This window comes from Mustela erminea, chromosome 15 (genome assembly GCF_009829155.1).
Source record: "Mustela erminea isolate mMusErm1 chromosome 15, mMusErm1.Pri, whole genome shotgun sequence".
In the NCBI taxonomy this organism is placed as follows: domain Eukaryota; kingdom Metazoa; phylum Chordata; class Mammalia; order Carnivora; family Mustelidae; genus Mustela; species Mustela erminea.
This window is the reverse complement of record NC_045628.1, coordinates 9535395-9557032: the sequence shown is the minus strand read 5'-3', so window position 1 is coordinate 9557032 and position 21638 is coordinate 9535395. Positions and strand designations below refer to the sequence as shown.

General features: G+C 38.0%; 1 protein-coding gene across 4 annotated transcripts in view; it reads right to left on the bottom strand.

Annotated features, from left to right (window-relative positions):
* Nucleotides 1-21638, bottom strand: part of FGF14 (fibroblast growth factor 14) — a 595595-nt gene that overhangs the window by 134464 nt on the left and 439493 nt on the right. The window contains exon 1 of one of the 4 annotated variants that reach the window (XM_032315402.1): nt 7737-7742. The exons of the other annotated variants lie outside the window; for them this stretch is intronic. The gene's annotated coding sequence lies outside the window, so the exon portion shown is untranslated. Of the gene's footprint in view, nt 1-7736; nt 7743-21638 lie in introns of those variants that run through there. 4 annotated transcript variants of the gene reach the window in all.

The following is a 21638-nucleotide window of genomic DNA, read 5'->3' as shown; positions in this document are numbered from 1 at the left end:
TCTGTAGTTTACATGAGAATTCAGTTCTGTACTGATCTGCAATTTATGTAAGGTGACTTCCCAGGCTGGGGAAAACCATGTGAAAGTATCTGAGGTAAAACTGCCACAAAAATATGCAGGACTGTAAATGCTGATTATTCCCACCAGTCAGACAGCAAAAATTTATAATTCATGGGGTACTGAACAGAGTATAAGCAGGGTCTTGTCTCAAAAGTAGAAAAAAATTAGCCCTAGAATGAGCAGAGCTTCAGTCTCCATAAACAATTGTAAAAGCAATAACCAAAAAGAGTATACCTTTTCAAAGGAAAATAAGTGCATTCCAGAATAAACTCAAGAATATTTATGGGAATATAAAAATTTTGAGCCCCCAACAAAATAAAATTCAAAATATTTTAAATCAAATAAAAAATTACCAGCATGGAAAGAAGGAGGGAGATTTAACCTGTAACAAGGGGAAGAATGAATAAATCAAACTGACCTAGAACTCCCCCAGATGTTAGAATATTAGACAAAGACATGCAGTCATTATAACTGTATTCCATAATTCAAAAAGTTAAGTAGAGACATAAAAGACATAGTAAGGACCAAAAAATGAACTGCTATAGATGAAAAACACAAGTTGTAAAATGGAAAAAAAAATACATGAGATGAGATTGTTTTCAGATTAGGAACTGTAGAAATGCAAGGGATGAATTTGAAGACATAGCAATAGAAATTGTTCCAAATGCAGCTCATAGGGAAAACATAATTACAAACAAACAGGAAAAGCTGACAGTCTTCCCTTTGAGATAAGGAACATGACAAGGATGTCCACTCTCACCACTGTTGTTCAACATAGTACTAGAAGTCCTAGCAACAGAAATCAGACAACAAAAAGAAGTAAAAGGTATTCAAATTGGCAATGAAGAAGTTAAACTCTCTCTTTTCACAGATGACATGATACTTTATATGGAAAGCCCAAAAGACTCCACCCCCAAACTACTAGAACTCATACAGCAATTCAGTAATATGGCAGGATACAAAATCAGTGTACAGAAATCAGTTGCTTTCTTATACATTAACAATAAAAATACAGAAAGGGAAACTAGAGAATCGATTCCATTTACTATAGCACCAGAACCATAAGATACCTGGGAATAAACCTAACCAAAGAGGTAAAGGATCTGCACTCGAGGAACTCCAGAACACTCATGAAAGAAATCAAAGAAGACACAAAAAGATGGAAGAGCATTCCATGCTTATGGATTGGAAGAATAAACATTGTTAAAGTATCTATACTTCCTAGAGCCATCTATATTTTCAAAGCCAACCTGATCAAAATTCCACCGGCATTTTTCAAAGTGCTAGAACAAACAATCCTAAAATTTGTATGGAACCAGAAAAGACTCCTAATTGCTAAGGAAATGTTGAACAAGAAAAACAAAACTGGGAGCATCACGTTGCCTGATTTCAAGCTTTACTACAAATCTGTGATCACAAAGACAGCATGGTCCTGGCACAAAAACAGACACATTGACCAGTGGAACAGAGTAGAGAGCCCAAATATGGACCCTCAACTCTATGGTCAAATAATCTTTGACAAAGCAGGAAAAAATATACAGTGGAAAAAAAGACAGTCTCTTCAATAAATGGTGCTGGGAAAATTGGACAGCTACATATAGAAGAATGAAACTTGACCATTCTTTTACACCATACACAAAGATAAACTCAAAAGGGATAAAAGACCTCAATGTGAGGCAGGAATCTATCAGAATCTTGTAGGTGAACATTGGCAGTAACCTCTTCGACATCAGCCAAACAATTTCTTTCAAGATATGTCTCCAAAGGCAAAGGAAACAAAGGGAAAATGAACTTTTGGGCCTTCATTAAGATCAAAAGCTTCTGCACAGCAAAGAAATAGTCAACAAAACAAAGAGACAACCCACGGTACGGGAGAAGATATTCACAAATGACGCTACAGACAAAGGGCTGATATCCAAGACTTATAAAGAACTCCTCAAACTCAACACTCAAAAAAAAAAAAAAAAAAAAAAAAAAAAGATAATCAAGTCAAAAAATAGGCAAAAGACATGAACAGACACTTCTCCAAAGAAGACATACAAATGCCTAACAAACACATGAAAAAAGGTTCATCATCATGAGCCGTCAGGGAGATTCAAATCAAAACCACATTGAGATACCACCTTATACCAGTTAGAATGGCCAAAATCAACAAGACAGTAAACAACATGTATTGGAGAGGATGTGGAGAAAGGGGAACCCTCATACACTGTTGATGGGAATGCAAGTTGGTGCAACCACTTTGAAAAACAGTGTGGGGATTCCTTAAGAAATTAAAAATAGAGCTACTTTATGACCTTGCAATTGCACTACTGGGTGTTTAACCCAAAGATACAGATGCAGTGAAAAGAAGGGCCATATGTACCCCAATGTTCATAGCAGTAATGGCCATAGTTGCCAAACTGTGGAAAGAACCAAGATGCCCTTCAACAGATGAACAGATAAAGAAGATATGGTCCATCTATACAGTGGAGTATTTATGCCTCCATCAGAAAGGATGAATACCCAACTTTTGTATCAGCATGAATGGGACTGGAAGAGATTATGCTGAGTAAAATAAGTCAAGCAGAGAGAGTCAATTATCATATGGTTTTACTTACTTGTGAAACTAAGGAATATCATGAAGGACATTAGGAGAAGGAAAGGAAATGTGAATTGGGGGAAATCGGAGGCGGAAAAACCATGAGAGACAGTGGACTCTGAGAAACAAGCTGAGGGTTTTGGAGGGGACAGGGTGGAGGGTTGGGTGAGCCTGGTGGTGGGTATTATGGAGGGCACATATTCCATGGAGCACTGGGTGTGGTGCATAAACAGTGAATTTTGGAACACTGAAAAGAAATAAAATAAAATAAAATAAAATAAAATAAAATAAAATAAAATAAAATAAAAATAGAAAATCTCAAAAAAAAACCCCACAAAAATCCAAACAAACAAAGCTTCAGTCAGCTGCGCAGTAACTTGAAGCAACAAAATGCGTATTTAATTGAAGTATCCAGAAGAGTGTCAAGAGGACAAGAAGGAAAAATATTTGAGGAAATAATGGCTGAAAAACTTCCAAATTGTTGAAGTATAAAACCAAAGATCCAAGGAGCTTAACAAACTGAAGAAAGGAAAAATGACAAAAATACATCAAGACACATCTTGCTGAAAGTACTCAAAACCAGTGATAAAGAGACAATCTCTTTTTTCTCCAGAGTCAGGAAAAACATTACATACAGAAGAATAAAAACAAGAAAGATAGCAGATTTTTTTTTTTAACAATTGAAGCAAGAAGACAACGGAGCAACATCTTTGCTGCACTGAAAGAAAAAAGTATCCTAAAATTCTAAAACAGTGAACATGTCTTTCAAAAACAAAGGTAAAATAAAGATGTTTTTAGACACCCATAGGAGAAAGAATGTATTGTCAGATGGATTTCCTTACAAGAAATGTTGAGGGGAAGCATTCAGGAACAAAGAAAACGATACCAGATAGAAATAAGGGTCTAGTCTAAGGAATAAGAACTGGTGATGGTAAACACACCAGTCAATACACACATTTGTTGTTATTGATGTTATTTATATCTTTTTAAAAGATATTGACTATTGGCTAAATAGTCAATATCTTTTAAAGAGATATACATGTAAAAGTCAAATATAAGATAAGAAGGGAAAAATAGAGATATACTGCACATACCTGAATTTATACCATTCATGATATTAGAAAGGCCCCACATTTGGTTTAATGCTCTTTTGATTCCATGTTGAAATTATTAGTAATTTTTTTAAGCACAGACCCTGCATTTTCATTTTTCCCTGAGCTCCTTGAATGATATACCCTGTTCTGTTCTTACATGTGACACCAAATGCATGATCCAGTGAAGAAAACATTGATAAAGTGAACTGCATGAAAATTCATAAATATCCTTTCTTCAAAATAAACTGTTAAAAGACTTAAAGACAAGTTATTGACAGGGTGAAAATTTTTACCAAATAAAAAGCTTGTATCCACTAATACATAAAGACTTAAAGCCCAATAGTAAGAAAACAAAGATTCCAATAAGATAAATGCGTAAAACTATAGAGCATATTATCAGAGAATTTTGTAGATGAAAAAGATGTTCACAAAAAGATGAACAACATCACACTAGTCACTGGGGAAGTGAAACTTAAAACCGCAACAGGTTGGAGTTACACATATTCGAAGAATAAAATTTAAAAGAATGCCATATCTGTTGTTGGCAAAGATGTGGATAAACGGGAACCCACAGACACTAATGGGAGGAACAGAAAGGGCTCCAGCCACTCTGGAAAGCTGCAGATTCTTAAAATGTTCACCATAAACCTGCCAACATAACCCAGCCATTCCCTTCCTAGATACTTACTCAATAGAAGTGAAAGCATATGTTCATACAAATACTGAATGTGAATGATTATTTGTAATTATTTGTAATAGTCCCAAACTGAAAACAACCCATCTATTCCATCATCTATTCCAAAGATGAATGATAAACAGACTGTGGTATAACCACACGATGGAATACTACTCAGCAAAAAGCAGAGAATGAACTATTGATAAAGGCAACGAAATGGACGGATTCCAAAATAATTGTGTTGAATAAAAGTCACATGATTCTGCTCATACAATATTCTATAATTTAAACAAATATAAAATGACGAAAACAGGATCTGCATCTTCGGAGATTGGTGGAAGGCCCAAGGGGGAGGAGGTTAGGAGTGTCAAGAGACATAAGAAAACTTTTGGGGTGATGGACTTATTCACAATCTTCAGTGTGATTGTCAAACTCATAAAATTATACATTTTAAATATGTACAGATAATTTTACAAAAATTATACCTTAGTAGAGTAATTAAAAATAAAAACAAAAGGTTAAAAACATCAATCGATATTAGTAAAGGACAAAAGAGATTTCAGGATAAAAAAATCTAACAGTGGATAAAAACAGATTATTTCATAATGATTAAGGAGTCAGTTCATTAATACATAAGAATCCTGAAGGTTTATGCATCAACTGACAGAGTTTAAACCACATGCAGCAAAAATCAATGGAGCTTCAAGGAGAAACAGAAAAATATAAAATTATAGTCAGAAATTTCAGCTCTGTTCTCAAAATAATTATGCAACAAATATACAGGAAATCAGTGAGGATATGTCCTAAGGCTTAGAGTATCATATGTTAAATTTAATATACTCAGCTAAATCACTACAACTATGATTCACTTTTCCTTTCAGAAACTAGAAACAGGATTTCCTAAAATTAAGGAATCTGAAAACTAGTATTTGACCCATTCATGGAATTTTCACAGCCAATTGGACTTATAGCAGGTCATATTAATTTGCTCTCCAACTGTTACTACATTAACTAAAACTGAGGATTAGCATGAAAAAGGTATGATGTTAAGAAATCAAGGGCATCTATTGAAATTAAAGTATCCAAAGGCTTTCAGTGAAAGTTATTTGCAAAAAATATATGGTATAGCATTAACCATGTAAACAAGAACTATGGTAGATGCATAGTTTTATTAGCTTTCTTAAGAGAAATTGTTAAGGAGTAAACTGGAAAATGCATGAAAAAAAAAACCCACATGTGTTTAACTTTTTAACATACATTTGATTCAGGGTCAGGAAACATTTCCCTGAGTGTACTATGCCAAGAAAATAATCAGGACAGTAGCTGAATTTCAGAAAATCGCTGCCCATGACAAGGACTGATCTATACCTTCTCCAGAGCTGAGGATCATGCATTTGAGAAACAGTATTTTGAAGCAGGTATAATCCTATTTTGTCTGTTCACATCCATAGCTATGTAGAGACCTCCACCCAAGGAGCGGAGCTGGCTGTATGAACAGTTGAAGGCGATACTGATAAGTCCCGTAAGGCTGCTTCATTTAAGGAAGGCGCAGCTATCTGAGCTCTGCTTCCTTCTAAGTTTCTGCTTCAGACATTTGTCCTCCAGCTGCTTCTAGAAGGAGAGGACAGCCATAAACTCTTTTGTAAACCAACGCCACTCTGTCTAGAACTTCTAAAGCAGCAGGGTAGGGAGCAGGATGAAGGCATTGAAAGTTACCTATTCATCACAGTGGACGTGGACACTTTCAACTAGAGAGGGAAAACATTTAAACCAAAGGTCATGAAGAGAAAAGAAAAGAAAACAAAACAAAACGAAACTCCTAGAAATCAATGTGGACATTCCATAAAGGGTGATGCAGAATTTAGCCTTGGATTTAGAATTCAGTTGTGACAAGGTCTATGTATATAGAAAACTCAAACCTTCTGCATAATTTATCAGAAAGTGGTGCCTCTTACCATTTTTATTTATTAAGGCTTAAAATAAGTGGCATTTCATAACAATTTCTTCAAAGAATCCTTAATGGCACATCAATTGCTAATACTCCACAATATAGCTATAGGAGTAGATCAATTCACCTTGAAAAACAAGAGAAGAAATCCTTCTCATGTTCTGCTTAAGTGTATTTTCAAAAGCTACAGTATTGAAACTTGACTGTTCTCTTACACCGTACACAAAGATAAACTCAAAATGAATAAAAGACCTCAATGTGAAACAGGAATCCATCAGAATCCTAGAGGAGAACATAGGCAGTAATCTCTTCGATATCAGCCACAGCAACTTCTTTCAAGATATGTTGCCAAAGGCAAAGGAACAAAAACAAAAATAAACTTTTGGGACTTCATCAAAATCAAAAGCTTCTGCACAGCAAAGGAAACAGTCAAAAAAACAAAGAGGCAACCCACAGAATGGGAGAAGATATTTGCAAATGACAGTACAGACAAAAGGTTGATATCTAGGATCTATAATGAACTCCTCAAACTCAAGACACACAAAACAGACTAGCATATCAAAAAATGGGCAGAAGATATGAACAGAAACTTCTCCAATGAAGACATACAAATGGCTATCAGACACATGAAAAAATGTTCATCATCACTAGCCATCAGGGAGATTCAAATTAAAACCACATTGAGATATCACCTTACACCAGTTAGAATGGCCAAAACTAACAAGACAGGAAACAACATGTGTTGGAGGGGATGTGGAGAAAGGGGAACCCTCTTACACTGTTGGTGGGAATGCAAGTTGGTGCAGCCTCTTTGGAGAAGAAATTTAAAATAGAACTTCCCTATGACCCTGCCATTGCACTCCTGGGTATTTACTCCAACGATACAGATGTTGTGAAAAGAAGGGCCATCTGTACCCCAATGTTTATAGCAGCAATGGCCACTGTCGTCAAACTGTGGAAAGAACCAAGATGCCCTTCAACGGACGAATGGATAAGGAAGATGTGGTCCATATACACTACGGAGTATTACGCCTCCATCAGAAAGGATGAATACCCAACTTTTGTAGCAACATGGATGGGACTGGAAGAGATTATGCTGAGTGAAATAAGTCAAGCAGAGAGAGTCAACCATTATCATATGGTTTCACTTATTTATGGAGTATAACAAATAGCATGGCAGACATGGGGTATTAGAGAGGAGAAGGGAGTTGGGGGAAGTTGGAAGGGGAGGTGAACCATGAGAGACTATGGACTCTAAAAAACAATCTGAGGGGTTTGAATTGACGGGTGGATGGGAGGTCAGGGTACCAGGTGGTGGGTATTATAGAGGGCACAGATTGCATGGAGCACTGGGTGTGGTGAAAAAATAATGAATACTGTTTTTCTGAAAATAAATAAAAAATAAATTAAAAAAAAAAAGCTACAGTATTTAAATGACTCATTCAGCAGACATTTCTTGAACATCTACTTTATTCCAGGCTCTCTGCTAGGAACTGAGAGAGCCTTGTAGCCAAAGCAGATGGCCGTCCATTATCTCCAGCATCCATAAGCCAACATAGGATGTGGGTTTTGAAATGTCGAGGCTGCACGAACAGAAAGGGCCAATACTACTTTTAACAGTAGGAACAGTAAGAGTGGTCACCTCCTGAGCACATACGTTGGGCTGGAAACTAGTCTAAGTGCTTCATCTATATTGACCCATTAATCCTCTAGCAACCTTTTGAGGTAGGTGGCATTTTTATCTTCACTTTACAAATGAACAAGCTAAGGCACAGAGGGGTTATGTGTCTCACCAAGATAACAGAAGGATCTGATGGAGCTGAGATTGAAGCCTCAGAGGTCTGGGTCCCTGCCTCTCCATGCACCGTGCAGCCTGGCTCTGGTTGAAGACCCTTGTGTACTCAGAGCAACAGAGCGCAATGACTCACTGAAAGCACACAGTGAGGGGACGCTGACTGTGGAGAAGGCAATGACCGACATGGCAGGCCTGGGTGAAACTACGTGAAAGAACATCTGATCGGAAGCAGGTGAATTTGGTTGTTTTGCAATATTTGTGGGGCTTTCATGAAGACAGAGAGTGGAATTATTTAATCTAGATTTGGAAGAAGAAAATTAGACATAAGTAGAGTGATACCAAGATAGAGCCTAAGCGAAGGTGGTGATTGTCACTTCTGTGATCACTGCTATATTCCAGGTGTCTAGAAGAGTGCCTGTCGTATACATGGATCCGTAAAGGTGGAGAAATTTAGCTGTGCAGTGACAGAAAGAATCAACTGTCCCACACAGCAACGATTTCCCTAGTGCTGAAGTGTTCAAGAAGAGATTCGTTGGTCACCTATCCAGGGAACCGGGGAAGGAATTACTGCCTTGCGTGCTCTAATTTCAGGCTTCTTTGGAAAAAAAAATCATTCATCTGAAGATACAAAACAAATATGAGAAAAAGACAATTTTACTTTTTAAAAATGGAAGCCATCATCATTGGCAAAGGACCATTTTAGGCCTATGGTCCCTCCCTTTGCACACGTGAGGAACTATGACAAGCTCCATCCCTTTCCTCTCTTGAGGGGTCGGATTAAGGAAAATTAGGAATTGAGGCAGAGTGGGTACTAGAGAGGAGGTGGGGGGTGGAGAAAAGGAAATTACTTCTTACTAAGTTGTTAAAGAAACACAGATCGTGTTTATCAGCGCAAAGGGTTAGAAGACGGACGCCTATGGCAGTTGAAAGAGTGAGAATGTTTGGACAGATCATAAAATGAACTGTGGGATGTGCAGCGGCAGACAAGCCGGGCATATGTTAACACCAGTGACACCAACTCAAGTCTGGGAGAAAATCTGCAGATTGTGTATTCAATTTTCCTTTTTAAATTTTTTTTTAATTTTTTGTATTTCAAGTTTCTTTAGCTTTTACTTAGTTCATAAATATAGCTGGATAGTGACAGAAGGCTCACTCAACCACTATCTGGACTATTTCCACTATTTGGACAAGTTCTGGGGTGCAGCGTGGGCAGAAGGAAGAGAAGGGGGGCTGCTGGCTAAGGAGCCAATCCTCAGTCCGCCCTCCTCAGCCTTTGCGAATGTGCACTGAAGTCCTGAGTCTTGACTTTTAGGTCCTTTGCTTAAAGTGGATTTATGGTTCAGAGCTTTGGCATCAGATCTGTATTTTCAATTTCTAAAATAATAATAATAATAATAATAATAATGGAAAAGAAAAGGAAAGAAACACAATACTGGGAAAGACACCACTTAGGGAGCACCACTCCATTCAGTGTATGAAGTTTCCCTTTGCCCAAAAACCTTTCTGACCTGAAACTGATCTGGAATGGGCCCCTGGGGGAAAAAAAAAATCAGTGTCCTAGAGAAGAGCCAGAAGCACTGGAGCCTCAAAGGAGGATGGTATCTGGAAGGCTTGCAGTCATACCTCAGTGAGGCTGGTCTCAAATGACAGAATAGCACAGGCAAAAAAAAAAAAACAAAACTTAGAAACACTATCCTGAGAAACACCACTTAACTATGTGCATGCCCATGCCTGTTATTTGCTCTTTTCTTTTACAATATAATTTCTTAGGGAATAAAGATTCCAACATTTTCACTAATTTTAAAAATTTCGGTTCAGTCCTTCAGCACACATGTACAGAACCAGATTTAAAACTCCTCCTTCAGATCCAACTTCACACAAAAGACCCAAATCCAGTAAAAAGTTTAAAGTCTTTTCTTTCTTAGGAAATTTACAGCTTTATGTGGACTTCAATTTGGATGGGATAGAAAATAGATCAATGATAATAAAAACACTTAAATATTCATTCAGAGAATACCACCAGCCAAAGAAGAGGGAATCATTTATAATCAACTGAAACAAGTGTGGTGTAGACATAATTACTAAGGGCTGGTCATTCTATTCCAGGTGGTCAGTGGAAAGCCTGAGAGGGAGTGTGAGGTGTGAACAGTCAGAGATCAGAGATGGCCAGGATGTGGAAGGTGGGTGGAGTCAGGGGCTCTCCTGGTAAGGGGAATCTCCCCATGGGGGAAGTAGTTTCTGCAGCCATGTTGATGGGCGGGAAAGGTTTAGAGGGTTTGGGGATAATGGCACACCAGACTGATGGCAGTCTGCAGGCAGCTCTGGGCACACAGGAAACTCAACCTGAGTAGTCGGCACACTAAAGAGCGCAGAGGTAAGGAGATGTCATGTCTGTTTCTGCTTAATTGAGAAATGATCTGAAGTTGGGACATTTTAGAGAACATTATCCACCATAGATCACTACTCTACATGCAATGAATGCTCAATAATACAAATGTTTAAAAGATTAAACCTGAGAAGCTCATTTGATTATGTTTCTATCTTGATGAAATCCCAATAGTTCATTTTTGCCCTTGCTTCCCTTGCCTTTTGCGTTGTTCCTAGGAAGATGTTGCTGCGGCAGAGGTCAAAGAGGTTGCTGCCTGTGTTCTCCTCAAGGATTTTGATGGATTCCTTTCGCACATTGAGGTCCTTCATCCATTTTGAGTCTATTTTTGTGTGTGGTGTAAGGAAATGGTCCAATTTCATTTTTCTGCATGTGGCTGTCCAATTTTCCCAGCACCATTTATTGAAGAGGCTGTCTTTTTTCCATTGGACATTCTTTCCTGCTTTGTCGAAGATTAGTTGACCATAGAGTTGAGGGTCTATTTCTGGGCTCTCTATTCTGTTCCATTGATCTATGTGTCTGTTTTTGTGCCAGTACCATGCTGTCTTGATGACGACAGCTTTGTAATAGAGCTTGAAGTCCGGAATTGTGATGCCACCAACGTTAGCTTTCTTTTTCAATATCCCTTTGGCTATTCGAGGTCTTTTCTGGTTCCATATAAATTTTAGAATTATTTGTTCCATTTCTTTGAAAAAGATGGATGATACTTTGATAGGAATTGCATTAAATGTGTAGATTGCTTTAGGTAGCATAGACATTTTCACAATATTTATTCTTCCAATCCAGGAGCATGGAACATTTTTCCATTTCTTTGTGTCTTCCTCAATTTCTTTCATGATTATGTTTCTAAATTACCAAATCTAGAATTCAAAGCTTTGCTGTAGAGAATGTTAGCTGTGTGCATGTGTGTGCGTGCACATACATGTGTGTTTGTGTGTGTGTGTGTGTGTAATGAAATATGAAGACTGATTCTGTTAAATGCTATAACCTTAGGTCTTTAGATCACTTAAGATTACTCTACTGGCACTTTCACAGCAGATTAATTTAAATAATACTTTAAGCAAGCTTTCTCTATTGCTTCATGAAGATAGATACACAACAAGATCATTAATACAAAAAAAAAAAACTTTGAATCCCTATCAATATTCCTCTGAAATGTGCTCATGTAGCTAAACAAATTGCCGTAATATCTCCCCAAACAACCCAAAGACGACTTTCGAAGGTCACATCTTCTTTTGAGGTTACCTCCTGATAAAAAACAGTAACAACAAAAAAATACTTCTTAAAAGATATATTTCTACTTGCTTATGCACAATCATGAGAAAGCCTCAAATGGAGTATCAATTTAAAACAAAGTTTTACTATCATTTATCATGAAAACAGATTTGGTGTAAAAACAGGCAAGAAAACAGACAAGAAAAGTCTGAGCTGCAATTTCCATCTCCTCAGATAGTTATTGTCTTTATTCATGTACTAAAATATTTGAAGAAATGAATTTGATGTAAATTTTGTGTCACACCATCAGGACTCTCATGTGGATTTTCTGGAGTTATAGAATTCTTCGATGCCTCCAGAGTTAATCATGGGATGCAGAAGTAAAGAGAAAAGACAAACTGAATACGTTTACAAAACCACATTTGCAGAATTCCTCCATTTCCATGTTGGGAAACGAACAGCAAACCACAGATCAAAAGTGAAGTGTGAAGGTGATGTTTCATCAGATGAGAGAGGAATGAAGTTTTACTACATGCTTATTTGACTTAGAAATTTTAATGCATGCTGTCTATTTCAGTCCCTAGCCCATGCATTACCCATGGAATTATGAAGAAAATTTGAATCTCAGAGCATCCATCATTTCCTATTATTGCTCAGCTAGCAAGGGATGGCATTGATTCTAAGTCGGACATGTGTTGGGCTTTGAATGAGCCTTTGCTTTTTGGAGCTGTTATGTTTACACATCAACATATATATCATACACATATGCATTCGGGCTGGTTCCTCAGCCTCTATGCCCTGTATCAAGGCCGCTCCTGGATATGCCCTGTTATGAAATAGTCTCTTATCCTCATCTGTTTCCGTGGGGAAACAAGTCTTTATTTCCTTGATTTGGATATTTTATGAACCCATCTTTGTTGAGTTTTAAAACTGAATTTATTTAGATAAAACAAAACAAAACAAAACATACATTCTCTGTACCGAAAAGTATTCCAGTTAACTTCTGATATAAATCTTGACTCGTGCCAAGGCCTGAACACAAGGTAAAAAGTCCTTTTGTGCAGATTTCAGAGACCTTCTTGGGAGGAGGTTTGGCATTCTTGTTTCTGTCCTTATCAGTTCGTGTCTATGGAATACCAGTAAGTTCCGTTTGCAAAAAGCATTTCCTGGCTCACCTGAGAAAACACTGATCTTGTGAAACGGACTAATTCTGGCTTCTTGGGACTCCTCTATGAAAGCTTTGTGTCTGCTTTGCTCTGCAGTAGACCAGGGAGAGCCATTTGATGCCTGCTATTCATTTAAGTCCCTCCATTAAAATGAGGTAGTTCATAAGGTCATCCCAGAAAGACAAAGCTTTAAGTAAAATTGGAACTAAAAAAAGAACCTTCAAATCTCAGAGGGGACAGCATAAAATAGATTATAACAATATGGATTGTAACAACAATGCTCTACTCCCACACAGCCTCTGTGCTAGAACAAAATGTCTCCCAGTCAGAGACAGAATTTATGTCTCCGTACACTCAAAAGGGCAGACGAGATCCCGGGGAACACCAGAACTACCCTGATGATATGCACAGCAAAACATCCAGCCAGATTGGTGCACATGCTTCCACCAACCCTCTGCTCAGGCATCTGCAGGACTGACTCCACATAGGATGGGGTTTGGGGCAAAGCGGAGCCAGTTGCTCTCTCTCTCTCCCTCCAGATTGGTGAGCTGGATCAGTGCCTAACTTTTCAGAGTCTGTTTTCTCATCTCTGTGAACACAAGCGAGATAACATCTACCCACCAATGCAGGACCACAACAGGTATATAGGGGTTTGGGAACTATAGCTGGAGTTTAGGAGAGGGTAAATGGGGTTAAATTTTCTTCCTCTTCTGACATTTATTGTCATTGCTCCTTTTGTAGGAATTTAAACTGGAGTATCTAATATCCAAATCTTTGGTGAAATTGAAAGCAATAAGAAAGAGAGATGGTAGTTTGTAGAGTGACACTTTACCCTCTGTTCTGCATGTCTTCCCCTACAGGAGCCCCACCAGTCACCATGTTCTAGATGCCTGCACCGTCACAATGCCCTTGCCCATCCCCCTCCTCAGAGGTGTAAAAAGTCACCTCATTCTAGAGCTTCCCAAATGGTCCCCTACCTACCAACGTTCAGATAGGAGCATCCCAGGAGAACCTTTCAGAGCTGCCTCTTTCCAAAAAGCACCCTCATTCCTAGAGACATCAAGATGCATTCTTCTCCTTCCCTGCCTCTCCATGCTTCCCACACTGAGGGAATAGCCCTCGTGTTCTGTGCTTTCTATTCCAATAAGAAATAGTAGGAGTGTTGGTAAAGGTAGTTAACTATAATAATGATAACCACCACTTAGTCATTACTCAGTATGTGTCAAGCACAAAACTCAGAATTGTATAAACATTACTTAACATGATCCTTAGAAAACCATACAAATCAATAATTATTACTTTAATTATATTTACTTAAATACACATGTATAATTTGAGACTTAACCAGATAAGGGATTGGACAATGTTCGCATAGTACGTTGTAAATCTAGGTTTTGATTCCTGTTTGCAAACCTGCTGGATGTAGCAGTAAATAAATATGAAGTTTTCATTTATCCCATGCCAGTCACAGAGCTATCTTCTGATCTAAACTTCTGATGGTGCACATGAGAGATGAGGAAGAAGACGCAGAATAGAGCTTTACATATAAGCACAGAGCACAAGAGTATGTATGTCACAGGCAGATGCAGAGCCATGGACAAAGAAAAGTCACCCAATTATTTGATAAGACTTATAGTATCATTGTTAATAGTATCAATGGCTAAAGTTTAAGATATCTAAAGTTTGCAGGGCAGGGAAGAGAAAATAAGGAATTGGACAACTCGCTGTCAATACAAAGATGCAAAAGAAACAGCTGCTGTTTTATTTTCTGTTTTTAAAAATATGTCCCTTATTCGAAGTCATCATTTTCCCCTTAGGAAAAGCATCATATGTTACAGAGAGACTTTTGATATGAAGGTTTCCATGTAAGTTCTCTTTGTGCATTCCTGAAAAAGTGTTTTAGAAACAAAGGAAAATGGTCCTCACCCTAATTGTTCACCATTTAGCCACATATATTATTTGGGCATCAGAAAAGGCTTAGTAAAAGCTAATTAAGATCAAGACATTCTTAACTTGATAATTCTCTTAACAGCAGAGAGGAAGTGTCTATGCTTTGCAATTACGTGGGCCATTGAACACGTGAAGTAAACGGAATTAAACTTGTTATGACTCACTACCATGCCCCCAAAATACCCCAGTCCCAGTGTTATCTGGTTTAAGGAAAAATGAATTTTCAGAAAACAATGAGGTACTTTGTTCCCGAGTCCCCAGAATCTCCAGGAACAAAATCTGTGGTTTGAAAGTACACTGGCCTTACCACCGTGCAGTGGGAAGAGCCCTGGGGGTCAGCAGGTGTGGGCTGTCTCATTAAATCATAAGCCACAGCCTCCCAAATCTCTCTGTGAAGTGGACATCAACATATTTGGCCAACCTACATCACAGGATGCTATATGAAACTCGTACATTATTTTAAAGGAGTAAGGAGCAAAATCAAGAAATGAGGCTGAAATGGTGGGAAAGTCTCCAAAGCTTATGTCAAAAATGAATTCTATCCTGGGACTATGTAGGTCAATAAATTCAAGCAGGCAAGTAACAAGATCCTGTGAAGATGCTTAAAGTTGTGCTCTGGCCACCCAGCTGTCAGGTTTGATGCAAGCAGTTGAAATACCATCCCTGTGCCCATGTCATAGCTGGCCTTTTTCAAGTGACAGCAGTGGGATGGTGACAAATGCACAGCTGTGAGAGGTACGGAGGAGGCAGAGATGAGAGGGTGAATTCTAACGGCGGCTTGCTCTCTGCACTGGCCGCCTGCTGCTTAAAGCTGGCCTCTGCATCTTTTCCAATGGCTATTTCCTGTTCACCACCATCCCCTCTCCATCCAGTACCTCCTTTCGCAGGTGTTTCCCGGCCTCTGCATTCCAAGCAGCATGAAGTCAACTTGCCTTACGCTCTCACAATACCTTATGCAAGTGCTGTTGTTGTGTTGACTGTGTTGTTTTGTGATTATCTGTTCATGGGATGGTCTGTGATGCACAGAATAATGGTTCTCCAAAGGGGTCCACATCCTATGCCCTGATATCTATTAATACATTACCTCATTTGGCAAAAGAGCCTTTGCATAAAGAGTTAAGTTAAAACCCTCACCATGGTGACATTATCTTGGATAATTTAGGTGGAGTCAGTGTAATTACAAGGGTCTTTATAAGAAAAGTGAAAGGGAGATACGACTATGGAATAATTAGTGGACAGGTGCAATGTTGCCGACTTTGAAGATGGAGGAACAGCCACCTGCCAAAGAACCCAGATGGCCTGTAGACATCTGAAAAGGCAAAGAAATGGATTCTGATCTAGAGCCTCCAGAGAGGAATGTCGCCCTACTGACACCTGTATTTTAGCCCCGTGAGACCCATGTCAGAATTCTAACCTACAGAATCATATAATAAATGTGTATTGTTCTAAGCCACTGCATCTGTGCTAATTTGTTACAGTAGCGATACTAAGTGAATACCTGTGCACCAAACTGTTAGCATCTCAAGGGGAAGGACTACGTCTTCTACTCCCTAAGGTATACAGGTATTCCACCTCCTGAGGTATACACCTACCTACATATAGGTAGCCCTCGGCTTGTGAAAGCACTTTTATTGACTACCACAGCCTCCCCTACCTTTCCTACCCTTTTAAAAATCACTTTCCTCCTTGGCGAGATATTAAAAAATAATTAAGAAAGACTGTAATGAAAACAAGCTTTGGCTTCCTTTGCACTTGGAATGGCCCTGGAGCATTTTAAAGGTGCTTTCATACATCTTAACTCAATGGAGATTTACTCTCTCCAGCTAAGACTGGATTGTATCCACAGGATGATTAAAATAATGGACAAATATGGAAGAGAAGATTAAAAAAATAAAATGGTTGGGCTGCACACAAAAGTAAAGTGTTAAACTTGCTTTTGTGGGATTACTGTAATGACCCTTTCATAGCCAGTACTGCTATGGAAGGACCACCACCTGCATGGGTCTTAGGGTTATAAAACAGTCACAGTGGACAATATCTTAGGAGTTACCTATTACTGCAGTGAACCCCCCAGCTTTCAGAGGAACTGAGGCCCATCTTTGTCTGAAGTACAAGGGAACAGGGTCAGAAGGTCCTGTCCCTTACCCGGGGCTACTCATCTGAAAGTGTGAATAGGGAAAGTCCACTCTTACTTACCACCTGTGCCAAGACGATCCTTATAACACATTATATTGCTTGCCACATACCTGTTCACAGAATCTATCATCAATTACCTTAGAGTGGGTTGGGAAACTGAGCTTCTCAAACTTCCTATAATGGTTTTGGGTATTTAATAAGTTTTCTCTAGATTTTAAGATTAAAAAGGAAGGAAGATGCAAAGAGATTCTACTCAGTAACAATGGAGCAGTCACGCAGACTCAAATATATTTGAATTTTTAAATTTTGCCTTTCTGGAACCATTTGTATTTGCATCATTGAAAGCCTCTTGTGGAAAAAGAAAAAAAACATATTAATTCTACTGTAACCTGAGAAAACAATGTAAAATAAACAATAAAACTTATTTTATTTCCCATTTAAGGACCATATAAAATATGAATATATCCAGCATAGAACTTTTTTTTCAAATCATTAAACCTGGGACTTTTAAAATAAATTATTTTTTAAATATATCTTTGATATTTCAACTTCAGAGATTCAGTCAATATTAATATTTATCTCTGGATTTCCTTTCCTAGATTAAGGTCTAAGCATACTTCCTTTTGTCAGAAATTTAATGTGGGTACACACTTCAGAGATCTTACATACCGTTAATCTCTTAATGACTGCTTGGGAAGGATCATTTTACTTTTTTCTGACGTATATTAAGTCATATTTTTAAAGAACTCATCGGATTGTCAGTGATTTTCAAAGTCTGATAATTTCATTTCCTTTCGAATGCCTTGAATCCTTTACAAGTACAAAGTGAAGGTCATCAATTTCAGTACATGATTCTATCAGGTGAGAGGATTTATGTATGTACTTTTCTGCTTCTCCCTTTATTTCCTCCCCCTCTTCATTCATTCAGAGTTGGTTTCACAGAGTACAAATGCCCTGTTCTTATTCTGGACATGCGGATCACACATTCTTTCACATGAGGCAAAGAAGCACTTAAATATGTGAAACCTTTTAAAGGTAGGTGAAAAATAATTACTCTCATTAAAAGGGACACTGAGGTACAAACACAGCTGTCCAAGAGAAGTCACTTCAACAAATGAAAATGTAGAAGGTGAGAATGCATCGACATGTAAAGAATCCACTTTCTATGCTTTGCATTAGGAATTAGAAAGGGGGACATCTGAAATCTGATCATCAAAAGGCCAAAATATGGAGGGAAGGATTTGTGGGAACTATCTGAGGCACCTAGGCATATTTTACACCACAAATGCTCCAGGGATTCCCAAATATTTTTACTTAAATACTTTCAGTGGTAGAGGAAAGTCAGTGGTGGTGAATCTGAGTTATGGAGTCCCAAACAGCACTAGGTTCAGAGGAGTTCCTTTGGAATCTTGATTCTACCCCAATTTTTTTTTTTAATTTGAAAGTTTATTCTAGTCAATAATCAGTTTTCATTTGATATAAAGTATTTTTTTAAGATTTTATTTATTATTTGACACAGAGAGAGAGAGATTGTGAGAGAGGGAACACAAGCACAGGGAGTGGGAGAGGGAGAAGCAGGCTTCCCGAAGAGCAGGGAGCCCGATGTGGTCTTTATCCCAGGACCCTGGGATCATGACCCAAGCTGAAGGCTTAATGACTGAGCCACCCAGGTGCCCCAATATAAAGTATTTTAAATTACTCGTCATAACTAAAATTGATGTTGCACAAAGATATACTTATGGGTTCTCATACTCTGATATACTGCTTTGTTCCCCAAGGATATCACCCATTTGCAAAGGATACTAGCCAGGCAGAAAACATTTGTGTGTTATTGAGGCAGAGCAAGAACATCCCCTGAATATTTTTATTATTTTGAGTTCATGTCACCATGTCAGTTTCCTCTACATATTTCCCTTCTATTTCCAAATCAATTCTTCCACACCCCATACAAAATTTAAAACTATCACTGACTCTAAAGGGTTGTATCTTCTCTTTCCATACTTGCCTACATTCCAGAGCTTCCTCTGCATTTTCAGCATCCTGTGCATTTCACCTCTGCTCATCTAGCATCACTCTCTAGGCATTATGCTGTTCTCAACAACTGTATGGGCATCATTCACAAACACTGGGTTCTAATAGTCAGATGTTCTCACGCTGTGATGAGCCAACAAAAGATTCCAAACAGAGGATATAACTGCTTCACTCGAGGGGTATATGAATGGAAAAGAAGTCCACTTTGAAAAGAGATAAGAAATGAAGTCAGATCCTTTCTCAAAGCTTGAGGAAAGTTACTATTTTTCCTGTGTGGACGGAGGTACACATAGGCAGACACATGTGTGGATCTCTGTGTGTTACATCTGAAATGGTTCAATGCTGTGTCATATCCATAGCACATCAACACAATGAGTTAAGAGAATTCTTTCTTATCTGGCTCTGGCTATGAGTAATCATGAGACCATAACAGAAGAATCCACATATGGAGGTACTTGTGGGTTACCTTAGCTATAAAATATGGTGATTGAACTGGATGACTTTTAAAATTTCTTCTGGGCAAGACATAGAAAACACACTATAACTCAAATAAAAGTAAAAAATAAAGAAGTAAATAACCAACAATTTTACCTTTTCCTCCCAGTCTAGATTTTCAAACTGGTTTCTATTAATGTTTTTAAGAATGAAATTAGAAATGGGGCACCTGGGTGGCTCAATGGGTTAAAGCCTCTGCCTTCGGCTCAGGTCATGATCCCAGGGTCCTGGGATCGAGCCCCACGTCGGGCTCTCCGCTCCGCAAAGAACCTGCTTTCTCCCCTCTCTCTTTCTGCCTGCCTCTCTGCCTACTTGTGATTTCTCTCTCTCTGCCAAATAAATAAAATCTTAAAAAAAAATGAAATTAGAAACATGATCTGCTGGGAGACGTGTTGTTATGTGTATAGAAGAGAAGGGCTCTGATCAAATAGATATGTTGAATGTTTTTACCAGGTCCAAAGGTTTTCCCTCACTATGTGCATGAAGTTTGGTTAAATTACCAAATTTAAATCACAAAACAATCTTATGTACATTTATCTCATTTGAGTCTTACTTGTGAGTTAAGCAAAATAGACATAATTACATTAACGTATTTGACAAATAAGGACTAAAGGTTAGAATGATCGAGTCATTTATTCAAAAGTACACAACTCTAAGCTGAAGGAACTCTTCAAGACCAAGGAAATTTGGAATGGGGCCTCCACTAACACCAGCATCAAATGGTGTCGAAGAATTCATTAGAAATACTCTGATTTCTTGTCTAGATTCTCCCGACCTCTCCAGAGTATTTGTTAGTAAGAATAAACTTGATGCAGAGTATTTATAGCAGCCTGGAGCATGGAATTTGCCATGTCATCTTTTTTGTAGGTTTTAAGAGCTAAGCCAAAAACAGAACACATCTTTATATTACTCTTTGTGAGGTAAACCCATGTGTTTTTTAAGATTCTGGAAGGTGGTTTGATAATCTACAATTGTGTTACTGTTAGCAACTGTCGGAGAATGAATTTGGAGAATGAAAGAATAATTCAATTTTTACAATAGAACACAAAAGCCTAAAAATAATTCCAGCTAGCAGTATTAGTAGTATAATAGCACAGCACATGCAATATACAAAAGATGTATATCTAGAAAAAATTATTGACGAAAATATCCATCTTTGTCCCAGATTTTATTAGATGTTAGAACTGAAAATAAATTTTAGTCAGTAATATTTTAAAAAGTCAAGTCAAATCAAAAGATGGTCAAGAATCTCTTCCAACATTTTCCTCCAAATGACTTACAAAAAAATATGGAACTTATGATTTGATTATACCTATAAATCATAAAATCCCTCTTAGTTGTTGTCAAGATACTGATTTTATATCTTCAGGATATGGTGTTTAAAAATTTTTTAAAAGATTTTATTTATTTGACAGACAGAGATCACAAGTAGGCAGAGAGGCAGGCAGAGAAAGAGGAAGGGAAGCAGGCTCCCCGCTGAGCAGAGAAGCCCGATGCAGGGCTCAATCCCAGGACCTTGAGATCATGATCTGAGCTGAAGACAGAGGCTTAACCCACTGAGCCACCCAGGCGCCTGAGGATATGGTGATGTAAAAAGAAGATAATATTTCCTAATTGCCAGTTTCTCTGAGAACTAGGATTCAAAATTTGGAAAGCAATTTTACCTCTGTTATGACCAACTAACCACTATAATATCAACTTTCATTCCATATATGAAAGCTAGATACCTAAAAAAAGAAAATGAATTTGATTAAAGGTCTTAAAAAGCTTCCCATAAGAAGGACTTGAGGGGCCAAATCTAAAAGAAAAAAAAATATGGAGGTGAGCACAGTATTATATACCATTCTTCCTTTCAAGAATTTGCTGTTTCAGGAGTAGAGAGAGGAAAAAGTCTGAAAATCAGAGCAAGGTTTTTGATAGTCCACAATACTGGAGACAAAAATTGGAGACAAAATTGAAGATTAAATTGGAGCTCCAGCATGCCAATGAGTACTGCCCTTGGTAAACATCCAGGATTTCAATTGGAACCCCTACAAAGCTGCTCCTTAGCCAAAAAACAAACTAGAAATAGACAAACTAACACACACACACACACACACACCACA